Consider the following 12,444-nt stretch of genomic DNA (forward strand, 5'->3'; position numbering starts at 1 on the left):
AAAGAGAGATTACTTCCCATATGGACAACTACGTAATAAATACAGTGTTTTCACCCCGAAAACGCAATTTTTATTTCATTTGGGGTAATTACCCCGGTTTCCTAACCACTGATTTAAACTATAGTCGCCCACGCCTACCAATCCAAAACATTTCAATATAGCATGATTTTATAATCACGGCGAATGCTCTCTCTAAAGTCTAAACTAACATTAAAGTTTACAATATTTCACTTATCACAATTTTCACTCCAAAGTCATCCATCATCTTGTGACATATTTCTCCAAGTATAAAACACTTCTTACTTCGCATTGATGCATCATACCGCCACGTCACGTACTCGTCTCGTCTTGGGTGACAAAATTACATTTGCAGCCTCATCCCCGACTCTCTCGAACGAGACCGTCTAACTCTCTCCAGTGATGTACGTGAGGTAATCATAACTAAGAAAACTTTGCAATTGTCCCAGGCACGTAAGCATCCGGGAACACAACACGTTGAATGAAAAATCTGATGATGATTAAATAGATGAAATGGAAGCAGAATATGGTTTTTCGCGAAAATTCTATAAAATGACCCTGTGAGTAGTAATCGCATAATTTGTTTCATGTAACCTCTGAGGCGAAAGAAAAAAAATGTTGTTTTTTTAGAAGTTATAGATTTTGTTTTAAATCAGTTGGTTCCAAAACCAGTTGATTTTGAAATCCACTGAGATGCTGCCGAGTTTTGTCAAAATAGTACACTTTTTGCAAAGGATCAGATATAATTATTGCCTAATCAGACCATTAAAAGATGATATATAGGGGTAATTCTCCTAGTGACGGACACCTAAGGTTGATTTATAAATAAAATCAAAAAATATTTAACGAAATGTTTATTAAATTATGTTTATGTTAGATAACAAAGTTAATTAACAAAACCGCAATCTTTTCTAAAAAATAATTAATACTATCAATCAAACTTTGGTATAAAAAATATGATTTTGAACAGTGGCACCTAGTACCGGACATTTCAAAATAACCTGCATTGATCACATATGTGGCCATCTCCACGCTTTGGAATGTCTGCACATGGTCTTTGACAAATATTCTTAGATATTGCAAAAAAAAGTCACTATTCATCCACCCTTTTGGCTGGGCCACACCGTTGCTCTCTCAGCTGGTGCATTCATCATATGCTTTTCATTCTATGACTAGGAAATACGAAAAATGACGTTAGCACTCATACAGAACTAAATCGAATAATGGAATGAATAACGTAAATTCGATCAAGAAATATTAATGTTTACTGTCCGGCACTAAGGGACGACTTAGTGTCCGGTGCTAAGGGACAGACATTTTTGTTCATTTGGTGGCATCTACTAAAATTGGTTAAAAGATCTAATAATATTGTACCATTTTACAGATAACGATCAAGTACAACTTTATCTTTGCATACCACTCAAATGTAAATGCATTCACATGCTAGAATTACTTTCCATTGATATTTAGTTGATGCCGTGATTTTGCGAATAAAACAGGAAAGGGTTTGCTCTCGCCGTGGCCGTATGCGTCACAGACGAGACTTGAAGCGCGATCCTGTATCTGTGTGCCCCCAGTGCCCCTTTCACTTGTATTTTGAAATGAAAAGATTCATACTCGCTTAAATAATACGTGTTAAATAGAGTGTCCGGTGCTTGGTGCCGTCCGGCGTTACGGGAGTTCTCCATATTATATTTCAAAATGTTACTAATTAGATAAAATGATCTGATATTAAAGGTAAATGATTGATATGTTACATGTGTGGAAACTACTAAACCCAACATTGGGATATCACTAATTTACAAAGATTTTATAATTTCATACTATTTTTTTAATTGGTACATTTTTGCGTGCCAGCGACTGCCTATTACATTCATCCCAACCTTCCATCAGATATTGACCTGTAATTTAATTGGGTCGAATGTAATGAATTTAGTGTACATAAAATTTGGATTTATCATTCAGTATTTTATATTGCTAGTATTTTAATTCAATTTACGTTCATGCAGCTGCAAGACAAATTTCGAAAATGCATTTTATTGTATCAGACAAATACTTCACACACGCCCATATTATTTCCAGAAATACCTGGAAATTTATTAGTTAATTTCAAGGCCGTTAATCTATTTTACTACTTTAAAATTGACACAAGCAAAGATTTTATAGCATTAACTTTACATTTATGACTACTAAGTCATTATTATTGATCATAAGTGATCGTCAATGTATAAAGAAAACGTTTAGATGATTTTTATCTTGTTTTTTTTTTTTTGACAAGTCTAGGCTTTTACTTACTGTTTAATATAAGCTTTCCCGACGTATTAATTTCATCATTTTATTATCATCATATTGCTTTCTATGGATCGCAATTTACTTTTAGACTCTATAGATCGTCGATGAAACTACTTTTATAATATAATTATAAAAAAGATTAAAAAATATGAAAAAAGTTCACTACAACATAATTTAAAATGGTGTTGACTGGAGTCGATATAAGTAAGAACCGTACAAAATACGATCCTGCTAAATAGCAAACCATATTAGAAGTTAAAGATACAAAATTATTAAGGAATTGTGAGAGAAAAAAAAATTTGAATTATGATAAAAAATCAGTGTTATATTAAGTTAAGTGATTTTACATAAAATTGCTTTTTCATTAGAAATTAAAATCATTCTTAAATTTGTGCAATTTATTGTACTATACATATGTTGCTTATTTTTGGTAGTAAATGATTAAATGCTGCTGTAAATAATTTGCGTAATTAATTACCTTCACGTTATTATATAGCAATACAAAAAAAAAATTTTACGTAATAAAATACATATCGATTTCAATTATAGAACAATTACATTTATTTAACTCTATTATATAATATTTAGAATGAATTATGAATGGATGGACTTTTATCATTGTGCTCATTCATTTATTTTTTATGTGCTTTTTAATTAATTATTAATCAAACTGAATACTAAATATTGCACGGTTGAATAATTCCATATAATTTCTATAGATAAATGTATCTATATTTAATATATTTTCTACAGGTAACTGTTTTTTTTATTATGTTTCATGTCACTGCAAGCAACGTAATAATTTCGTAGTTGAACGATTTCTGTAAGTAGGCGTTTAGATATAATAAAGATGTTTATATAATCTAACATGCAAAATTATGCTTTTATTGTACTATCATGTCAATTAATTTATACAGTTTTTTATTTTAACTGTATATCTTGTTACTTTTTATTGCTGGTAAAAGCATGATTATTCCATGAGATCACAGAAGCATAACAATATCGACGATAGTATAATAAGAACAAATCATTGTAAAGAAACAGGAATCAGGAAGACAACAAACACTCTGCTCCTATTATGCAGTACTACAAAGCAAATGATATCGAAATGTAATTCAGTTTATTCAAACTACTTGCAATTGATAGAGAAGAATTAGGAAACTGAATATTTATTACAGAAATACAGTAACATCACAATAGAAATAATGATAAAAATTCACAGGACTCGTCTGAGTGGTATCTAATAACTTTGTCTTTATAACCCAATAATTCGACTGCTTAATATCAGGCTACCCACTTTGGATAACCTGATATTAAGCAGTGGTAATCGGCGTTTTGCTTGTTGATTGAAATACTGATTCAATATATGTTTACAGATTGAAATAATATTTTCTGGGTGATATAATATCTCACCAGTAATAGAGAACTTCTACTATTATTAATATTTGGAAATATTATCATTTTATTATATTGGCCATGAAGGCGGCAATCTTCATGGCATTGAGCATTTACACCTGATTTCTTCAATAAGAACTTAGTGACAAATCATTAGTGTATAAGAACTTGCAGTAAATACATAAATTATACCAACAAACCAGTGTGCCATACGGTCCTCGGTTACAAAGGTTAGATTATAACCTAAAAACCTGAATTATCAAAGGAAAGACTTATTACGCATATACAAATAATATTTCACATAAATATTGCCAACATTACCTTCTAAAGAAGGTGATGTGGTTAAGAAGTATTATTAGCTCATAGGATTAAGTTCTGATAATTTTTGTGAAAAAAAATAGTTTAAATTAGTATAACAACTAAGCTGATTTTGATGGATGCTTTTTTTATTCTTCATAATTTCACTTGTGAGCTCTGCGTCGATATGAGTCGAAGCCTCAATTTAAGGCTTTGATCTTTATAAAATATGCCCTACGTTTGATGCACAGATGTATGTGCATCAAATTTATCTCTACCATTCCTCGGCTTAAAACATATTAAATTCCGTCTACAACAAACTCGGACTTGTGGAACCTCTTACGAAATTTCATATTCACTCTCATGCATAATAGCATCGGATGCGGCATGAGAATATTTCTGCGAAGTCAAACGAATGCATTCCATTATATCTCTCTCTGAGTAGAACTAGGTGAAGAGTACCTTCGTCTGACTTGTAATTTGACTTGTTTGCATATGAAATTGCATGTACTTTCAGTATAACTCGTATGTTTATGCAAGTCTCTCCCGGAGTCATGTTTATTTACATTTAATGCGACTCTAACTGAAGTTCATTTAGTTTTTGTATTTACTCAGCATCATATGCATTTATACCTATACATTTTATATATATATATATATATATATATATATATACATCAAAAGCTGTAACTCACATCCTCGGTTTAAATTATTAATATAGATTATTATTAATTGATAAGTTTCAATTATTAATAACTTAAATCATGCATAATAGTGCAATTCCCATACAGAATTTTTTAATTATTATGTACGTATTCAGAATCATAAGTTCTACGACTCTACAAGTTTACTTTTATCATCCCTTGGCAAATAGCAATTATTATTTAATTTTGCTTTATATGCATAGTTATTTAAACATCGAAACACTTCAGAAAGTAAATCCGAAATTGTAATTAATAGGAATATGTTTTCATTATTACTACGATTTTACGAGTTCATTTTTAATTTTATTCCTTGACAAATATCAATCTATATTTAATTTTGCAATATATGCATTTATGTGATTTATATGGGTTATTTAAACATCGAAACACTTTAGGACGTAAATCCAAAATTGTGATTAATAGAAATATGTTTTTATTATTAGAAAAATTCAGGTTTGAATATATTAAATAGAAATAAGTCTACTATTAGGTTGCCTTCTAAGAGCGCTACGAAGTTCAGAAATGTCACCACAAAAGCTCAAAGTACTTTTAAGTCCTTACTGCGGCTCTACAACAATTGAATGGATTATATAGAAAACAATATATAAGTTATACATATTATGTGCATAAACTATGTGACCATTACCTATAAAATGAAATTGATTGAATTAATTAATATAAATATCTTACTATAATCTTAAGCACATCATATTACAATTTTTATCACATTATGTTTAAATAATGCGAGAATTGATTATAATAATCGGTTATACTCAATATTCACAATTTTTTATGAAAAAAAAATATATGAGTATTTTATTATTTCTAAAATTTTTCGAAAATTGATTTTACAAATGCAATGATATTTTGTTTGTCCGTATTATCGCCATCACTTTCTCTCAACAAATATATTTGGTGTATAACACTATGAGCAACGTCATTATTAAGTGCTTTATTATGACTTGTCATAAAACTGTTTAATATAAAACCGCAAAATTTGTAAATGTGGTTACTTTGATCGACAATCATAATGAATTTTAATTACAAAATAAATATTACTCGTTTTTAACTTGCTAGATGAATACAACCTATGTAAAATGTGTATATTATTGATTAACCTACGGTGAATTAGGCCACCTAGTATTTTTTTAATACTTTGAATATTTCGGTTACTTCAAATATTTTATCAGCAGCTGAATGAAGTAAAATTATTCAGCGTCGTAGTTTTTTTCACCAAACAAGATGTTTTACTTGATATCAGCAATCAAAATGTTTCCATATGTAATCCACACAATTTAGTCTCAAAATCCTGTGTAGTTTTCCATTGTTTCGTTTAGCCAGCAGTCTGTTTCCGACTTATGTGTTCAGCCACATATAATTATCTGCAATAGACATTAATATTGGTCGACTAAAGTTCTGACAAGGCCCTTTCAATTACATGTCAAACTTTTTGGTCGAAGCTCGTTAATGAATACTCCGCGGGTGCCGGACGCTATTATGGAGTGCTCATAACAAACATTTAACGATGATAGACCGCCGATAGTTTTAATTGCGCTGACACTAATCAACCCGGCTTGTTTGAATAAAAATTTATTGAACTGGATGAATTGGAATCGATTAGAGGTAGTTTTTGGACCATGCGGTAATAAAGGAACTAAAATGAAAAAGATCTTGATCAGTATTCTCTCGAGGCTTTGCTGTGGTCTCGTGATTAAAATTTAGGCTCAACAACTGAAAGGTTTCGAGTTTGATATCCTCTTCGAAGAGTTTGATGTCAAGGAGTAGCGCGTGAACCAAGCATTGAGTTATCTCATATAATTAGAAAAAAAATGACACAACTTTGAAGTAAAGTTTTCATTTCAAAATATTCATAGCGATATATTTTTAAGTGAAAATAACATCCACAAATTAAAATTTATCAATATAGGAGAAATTGTAATAAAATATTTCAAATAGATATCTCCAGGCCCTGGATTGCTATCTAAATAAAAAAAGATCATTACAACAGCTTAAATAACTTCTCAATTCGCTTTAGAAAACTGCTGAAATTGATAAAAATCTAATTACCGGACAAAGTTAATCATATCTAGCTATATGATTAAAAATATAAATTAATTAGATGAAAATGAAATTATATATTTTGGCAGTTTCGTGATATTCAGAATACTTTGGCAATTGCTCTGTTAATATCAAATGTATTTAAATGCCTAATGATTTTAAAGCTTTCTGTATTGACTAAGTTATAAAATGCAGTTCTTAACATAGAAAAATTTGTTCTTTGTATGTGGGATTATATGGTATCATAGACGAAAATGATCTGTTTATAGAAAACTATGATCTTAATCTAGAAGATAGTCTATAGGTATAAATTGAATATCAAATTGATTGAATTTGCTCGAAAACAGGCCGAAGTCGTTTTTCTAAATTATAAATAAAATTTTGCTAAGAAGCGAAGTATTCTACAGATTTTCAAAAATCTTTTGTTAGATTCGTTCAGTATAATAATTTTTCGGAATTCGTATTTATCTTTGTATGAAGATCTAACGAGAATTTTCAGTACTGAAATAGTGAAACCAGACAAAGCTTTATCTCAATATTTTCTTAAAAAAAGTTTCCTCTATAATTACTATATATGCATACTAGAATCATCGGTTTTAGAATTAAGTTAGACTCAAATTCGAATAATACATTTTGCGTTATTTACAAAATAGTTATTTTAACAATAAAACATGCAAGTTTAATTCTGAAATAAGTGGTAATTATCATCTGAATATCAGGTTACATAAATTTGCGATTATTTGCTGTATCAACCAAATCCTAAGATTTAGTTATTGGAGATTTTAATGATATGTATAATTAAAAAAAACTTAATTATACATATTATTGAGTTTAATTTAAATTTTACATTAAGTTTTCAACATCAAATATATTTTTTGTCATTATATAATCCAATAAAAATTAATTAAAAATATTGTGTAACCACAACAATGGTTTATATTACATAAATTCATACTATTCTCCTGAATTTAAAATTTATTACAGAATAAAAGATTACTGCAACTATATACGAAACTTAGACAATTCCTCGTTTTGTTGGCAACCCCGCGTGGATTAATTAGTAACTCTGGAACAAGCGCGCGCTGATTGACGCGTTCTCGCGAAATGAGAAATTTATGATGAAAGACATTATAGTGAAGACCATTGAATCAGCTTCGTTCGAGTTATAAGACTTCTCTAACTAATTTGTTTGTAGAAATATCAAAGCACATGCAGAAGGAAGTTGCTAGATGCGGATAATTGGGGTCTGGCTTCGGAGTACTCTTAAAGGCAACTGCTTTGGAAAATTACGGAAGTCGAGCTTTTGAGCATAATGGAAGTACGCCGATGAACATAAATATTCAACAATGCTGCGCAACTGTTTATATTTTGTATTTTGCGTTTATATAAATATTTCGATATACTGTATACCTGCTCAATTATGCTAGCTAAGATTTAATTTGTTTCAGTATGACTATTAGTGCAGATTACACTGTGTACATATAGGGTAGCTAGGGGATATAGTTCAGTCATTTAAGCTCAAATTTGGTAAGAATTTCGGAATTCGAGATACCGAGCTGTAAGTTTGAAAATATTTGTATATCGACACCCTAAAGTTGTCTCAAAACTTACATATGGTATTGATACCCTACCATACGTAGTGTTTGAGACAACTTTAGGGTGTCAATATACAAGTATTTACAGACTTACAGCTGGGTATTTCGAACTCCGAGGTGAACTTACTATAATGACTGGACTATCTGTAACATGGGTAACTAGTATCAGGCGTTTTCTATAGAATCTTTAACGATATTAAATTTTTTTTTTCTCTTTATTCCGTCCTGCATGATATTGTCATAGCTACTGCTTCCCAAGCCAACGCAATAAACAGAACTGTGCAGGTTCGACATTTTTGATAAGTCATATAAAATTTATCTATGTTAAGTTTGCGTTTGCAATTTATGAAAAAAAAATTACTCAGAAACAAGTTAATGTTCCTAAAAATAAGTAAAGAATACATTTTCAGGAGCATTATTGTCGTTTTTTCGTTACGCATTTTTTCTAGAAATTGATTAAATATAAGTAGATTTCGAAATCAACTTAAATAGAAACTGTTACAACGAGACCCTAGCTTCTCCACCTAAAATAAAAAAATTCATACACATTTATCGAGTGATTGTCTAAAAACAGTTTTATTATTTTAATAATCGGGCTTTTGTGTAATGACACAAAAATTAGCTGTATGTATTATTTTGCCTTAAGCCTAGTTGCATGACTTCCCGACATGGGTAAATAATAATATTTTATGATATTGTAGCTCAATTTTTTTAACGCTCTTAACTACTTAATTGCTCCAATCTAAGAGCGTGGCCTATTATTGCAAACGTTAATGAATTTTCATAATTAAACCACTTGTCGTAAGGCCGTAATATATTAGTATATTCTTTAAAACCATGATCTCTATTCATCGTTCAAAGTGTTATCAATGCCATTAAAAATATATTTCAACAATTTACAAAGAAACGATCTTTACCAAAAACTAAACAGCACGATTTTCCAGTAATTACTTTTTTTTATTTATAAATTCACAGAAATTGGTTCAGGATAGTATTTTGTGAGAATGTGGACAAAAAATTTTGCTAATACTAATTAATCAGTCTTTATCGAGCTTCATCAAAAAATCGCTATTACAAACACACATTCACACATAATTTTAATTTTGTGTATTCAGTACATTCATTGCTTTTTTAAATTTAATTTTAATTATTATTTTAATAATCATATTCTTAATCAAAAGCCAATTCAATATGGATTTAATTAACGCCAACGATTTACTTCAATTTTAAATGCAATAATTATTAATTATTTGCATTTTTTCTTTTGGGGGTAAGATTTGAGCAACCTTATCTCAAATCGTTTTGTGTCAAACAATTCAGAATGACTTTAAACGTCTACTTAAACTTGGCAAACATAACCATAATTTAAATGCAACAAAAATTACAAATCTGTTCTAATATGCAGTTAAAATATTTACCAGCCCTTACATTACGAGGGATTGTTTGTTGGGAATGAAAAAAAACACTAAGTTGAACTAATTGCTTGCCCTCGTAAAGAACGATGAAATGGAATTTACGCGCGCATAAGCAAAAAATTACATTTGCTAACGGCCTTTTTAAGGGGAACAAGTCATTTGAGTTGGATTTTATGTCGTGTGTGGAAAGCTCGTTATGTCACTAGAGTCTCTTTGTAGCACGTACAAATAATTGTTTTTTTTTGTAAAATGATAGAATAGTTCCAGCTCAACGCTTTGATGTGAACTAGAATAATTAGTTTTCGGTCATTTTATTTTGCTTCTGAAAATAAGAACAAATGGTTTTTAAAAAATTCAATGACATTTAATTTGGAGTCCAATATCAACCTTGCCTTATTTCACGATAATTTATCTTTTTTTAAACTGACTCATATTTCTTTTTTAAATATAATAATATTCTAATTTTTAATGATTACCTACTTGTGCATACTCAGATTCTTGAAGCAATATACCTGTTGATAAATAATTCACATCATGTTCATATATAAATATATTTTGTAATTGATTTATAATAATTTTGTGTACATGTATAAATATCACATTTGTGTTGAAATAAATGTTAATAAATATTAGTATCAAATTGATAAGTTCTGAATGAAAACTTTCAGTTTGCTTGATAATTATTTATAGTACAAATTTTATACTCCTCGAACTACCAAAATACAATTAACGGAAATTCCTGAAAGTTCCTATTTGTACTATTTATTATTTTTCAATACTAAAGTTATATTGTTGTTTCGATTTTTATCTCCTCTTACAAATGTTATATTTACATCGAAAATATATTATAAAGGCATTTATTAGTAAGTGTTTATCAAGCCAGTAATAATTACATCTTTTGGGAAGCCACGCGAATAATTTGAACGACTCGACTAATTTTCTGCGTCATTCATTAAAGACTTGTTGAGCAATTTTTGCTTTTTGCAGAGGCATTTGAAAGTGAGTAGAAAATAACAAGTAATTCGTTTGAGAGTCATATGTTGAAACTCTAATCAAAATTGTGCTAAATGTGACAAATATCAAATATCATGGTTTGTGAAATAGGTCGAATTTATCCTATTTAATAATTATTGATAATAATTATTAAGCACTTTTTGCTTTGTATCTTCTAAAATAAATATCTATAATAATAATTTATTGTGTCGTTGACGCAATGAAATATTCATTACATTTTTGCGAAGGTAGGTCCAGCGATTATGGAGGTGCCAAAAGAAAATTCTGCTCATAAATGATATTCACAAATAATTATTATACATTCATTGATATCTTGTTAAATAGGTAAACAGGTAGAAAATGAGAAAAAAATGAAAATAAAAGGTTTTCAGATATAACTGATAGAAATGTAGGCAGGTAGGTAGTTATAGTTAGACAGTTGAACAGATAACCAGGAAAAAAAGAAAAAATGAGGCAGGTAGATAGATAGACTGATAGATCGATAAAATGATTGATAGATCGAAAACCTGATAGATCGATGAAGTGATAGATCTATAAACTGATAGATAGATAAACTGATAGAGACAAAAGCTGGTAAACTGGTGCATAGGTAGGCAGTTAATTAGGTGAACAGGTTAACTGATAAATTTGTGGACAGAAAGGCAGACGCATAGATGGGCAAACAGGTAAACAGGTAGACGGGAAAATAAATGTAGATGGGCAGACTTTGGGACAGTTAAGACAATTAGATCTATTACAAAATTATTAAATCGATTATTTACACATATCGGAAAGTTCATGATACATGCCATAAGGCAAAATGCCACTTACAACCAGTTATATTTGTTTTATACAATTAATATTGTATTTGTAATTTGTAATTTTCCAATTAATACTACTAAAATTCACACAAGATTCACAAAAGCGAATTTTGCTAGCGAGCCTTTGTTCCCGACTCATGTCCTATAAATATGCAAAGACCAACCACGCTATTCCATATTCATGGAAGCGGAGTCCCTCGGCGAATGTTATTTTTCTTTTGCAATGCATTTTATCATGTTCTGAAAATCGCAAATTTTACATAAAATCTATTTCCAGTTCGTTGTCAATTTGATAGTGCCCGAGTGTCTACATTATATGCGGAGCTTTCATTTTGTATGACGGGATTGCGATATACGAGTGCAAATTTCTGTCTGTGTATTTGCATAAGTGCTTTGATAGCATGATAATTTCAGATTTAAAAAATGGACTAAAACTAAAAATAATAACTATAAACTAGTAAATATGGGTCTGCAGGTTTTTATATTATAGAAGCATTTTTGTCAAGTGGAAGACATTTTATTGATCTAAGACTCATCACTATAGATTTTTTTTAATACTTTAAAAAGAAAAATTAATAATATTTGAAGTTTTATTTATTTAGTTCTCATTTAAAATTTAGTTGTCTTTCTATTGATTCATAATTTCATAATTTATAGAGCATAAAATAATTTGAATTCATATTGTACTAGTGAATCCAATTAATAATGAGGTAATTTCAATGAACTGATTTTAATTTGAATTATTTTTTCTATGTGTACTAACAGATAATATTCTAAATACTCACTTCTATAAACAACTCAGCTAACGATAAAATTTTACAAGGAGTAATTATTTTTATTAAAAAGGAACCTATTG

The 12,444-nt window shown here is 29.5% G+C and overlaps 1 protein-coding gene across 1 annotated transcript in view; it reads right to left on the minus strand.

The window, feature by feature from the left end:
• The window catches only part of LOC113387006 (polypeptide N-acetylgalactosaminyltransferase 2), a 723,548-nt gene that overhangs the window by 391,395 nt on the left and 319,709 nt on the right, over positions 1-12,444 (minus strand). The gene's annotated exons all lie outside the window — the stretch shown is intronic.

This window comes from Ctenocephalides felis, unplaced genomic scaffold, assembly GCF_003426905.1.
Source record: "Ctenocephalides felis isolate EL2017-DRISC unplaced genomic scaffold, ASM342690v1 CF-g0.4_SCAFFOLD_03571, whole genome shotgun sequence".
Taxonomy (NCBI): domain Eukaryota; kingdom Metazoa; phylum Arthropoda; class Insecta; order Siphonaptera; family Pulicidae; genus Ctenocephalides; species Ctenocephalides felis.